Source organism: Ctenopharyngodon idella, chromosome 16 (assembly GCF_019924925.1).
Source record: "Ctenopharyngodon idella isolate HZGC_01 chromosome 16, HZGC01, whole genome shotgun sequence".
NCBI lineage: Eukaryota > Metazoa > Chordata > Actinopteri > Cypriniformes > Xenocyprididae > Ctenopharyngodon > Ctenopharyngodon idella.
Genome location: NC_067235.1, coordinates 15512928 through 15515732, shown reverse-complemented (window position 1 = coordinate 15515732; position 2805 = coordinate 15512928).

Genomic DNA, 2805 nt, shown 5'->3' with positions numbered 1-2805 from the left:
AAAATTACCACATTGCACAAATCGTCACCAAAAAAAATAAAAAATAGTTCTGACTTCATTTTTAACACCCCTACTGTATATAATATCACAAACACTTATGCTGTTCATATAAGCTATGAATTCTCTGCATACCTAAACCATTTGAGAGAATTATTCTATTGCCATTTGGTAGTTTTCTGCACTCTGTACTAGGAATTCGGGCGAGCAGGTCCCTTCACTTTTTCATCAGCCTTGGTTCTGGATGTATTTTATCCATTATTTTTTCCAACAGGGATTTTTAAAAAGTCTTTGTTAAGCCATAACCCAAACCAACAAGCTTTGAGAGTCAATCACAAAATTATAAACTTGGATCTGAAACACAAAAAATAAAAACATATGTGTTACCAGCAATGTGTGAAAAGCAGGTATTGTATGCTTAGGGAATATATAGAATGCGTGAAGTTTGTAGGCATGAAATGTCTGGTTTTTGTGATTATGTCGCATACTTTTCCTAGGCATTCTATACATTACCTAGGTATTATACAGAATGACAAGCCGGCTGGCCCTTTGGCATTTTATAGAATGCATAGGAAATGTGTGAAATATAAACCATTTCATACTTTGACTACAAACTTCAGGCATTCTATATATTCCCTAGGCATTCTTTACAATGCTGGATTTCACACAGTAACATATATACTGAATTTTGGATAAAAAGACAAATGTACACATGTAATTAAAAGAGATTGTAAATAAAGAACTACAATCCCATGAAGCATTCTTTTAAAGTAATTATTTTGTGACTGTTTAAAAAGTATGTTGTATATTATGAATGTGTGTGGTTTGAATGTAATCCGGACATATTACATTCGTCAGGCTGTCATTGTCATCTGATTGGACAGCGTGAGTTTTGCCATTTCTTTTGCCATTTCACTACCATTCACAAATCTTCTCCTGTGGTCTCATGGGATTGTAAAGTGTCCAGATGAGAGGCGGTATTAACATTAAGTGGCATGGCATCTTATGCAAAGAAGCCATTGGTGCATGCCGCTATGCTTAGTGGCACATCCGGTTGTCACTGGTACATGCCACTCAAATATATATATATATATATATATATATAGATCTATATATGTGCTACAAACTGTCTACATGTTTGAAAAATATTACCGATTTGTAAATATGTTTAATTTATATTTATTAAAGGCTACTTACTGTACTGTTGACAGATACAAAAAAAAAAAAAAATCACCTGAATGCAGTTGATGCCAAACTAATTCAACCACATCAAATTAATGAATGTACATCATAACTGTATATTCTCATGTTTTTCTCAAACAAAACAATTTGTGAAAAATCCCCCACATTGTTGACATACATAATCTGGCAACATGTAAACAACATTGATGACAGAACATAAGAACGATCAGAGAATGATTTTCATTTACAGGTAGGAAATGGACATACTTTAAACCCGTAATATGTAGTTCTATGTATGTTATTCATTGAGTTTTCATTCTGTTCCCTCTTTGCCTGAGTTCTGTTCCCTAGTTAGTTTCCTTGGTTATTAATTAGCACTACACCTATTCTGTTTTACTTCGATTATCCTGTCTGTGTATTGTTTCCTCTGATAATTGTCACGTGTTGTTTATGGTCATGTGGTTGTTATTTTCTCCCTGTGATATTTGCCTGTGTATTGCTGTGTTTGGATTATTAAACGAAAGGCTGTTCTTTGTTATTTCCGATCGTCGTGTGCACATTACAGCCTACACCTGCCATGGTTTTTCTTATTTTTTTGTCTTTGATTTTAGGATTTAGTCTCTGTGCCTCTATAGCCTACAATTTACCGGCTGTGTTGGTTGCATTATGGCAGGGGTGGGTGTGGTAGTTGAAAAAGTCAGCACTCGCTCCTGAACTAAACCAGACCTATAAAGATTATGTTAACCCTTTTATAGCAAAAGACTAAAATCGATAACCAAAGAAAAAAGACTAAATTTTGAACTTTGATTTTTCAGGCCTAACCATGTTCTCTTTTGAAAGGCAACACTTTGAATTTTTATGTCCAAAGGAATCAGAATCAAACAAAATACTAAGGTAACTGAATAGGGAAGCTCGTATAAATTGATACGTGACTACTGTACTCTTTGCAAAGATTTTTAGGGAAGAATGCATGAAACTGGTCTAGAAAGGGCTTTGAGTCATAGTCTGACCATGTTCACTGAAATTTTGAGGATGATACGGCTAAAAACATGAGTTGTATGAAAGTGTTTTCTTAGAGTAGGTCCATGTGCATTTTCATTAAAAAAATCATCAGGGGATGTTTACGTACATACACTATGAGCACAGTATACACAAACTACTAACAGAGTTAAGGGATTTGGTGGATCAGTTAAAATCGACTTAGTTAGAATGCTGATTAATAGACCAAGATTGTTGGATTATTTGCCACATTTTTAGACATCTAAGAGCATGTGAGGACAAGAAGACAAAGAGACGTGTGGTTTCAGAATAGTACAATGAATCTGTGTTGAGCTGTTTGACTTGATTGTTTAAACATCAGGGCATGTCTCTGGTTTTCTTACCCAATGTCTCATTCAACACTGCTGTAACGCTAACTAATTCTTTGCCTTTTTACCTTCATCTGTGAAGTCAGCTTGTATAAATACAACAATCAGCCTCCTGCCCCTTAAGTAAATGATCTCTTTAAAAGAAACACCCAAAGTAATCTGAGAATAGGAAATTCCACACATTTTACAGTTCTCATCAGTTATAAAGTACTGTACTTTTGTATTTAACCTATAAAAGCACTTTATTTAGGCCTATGTG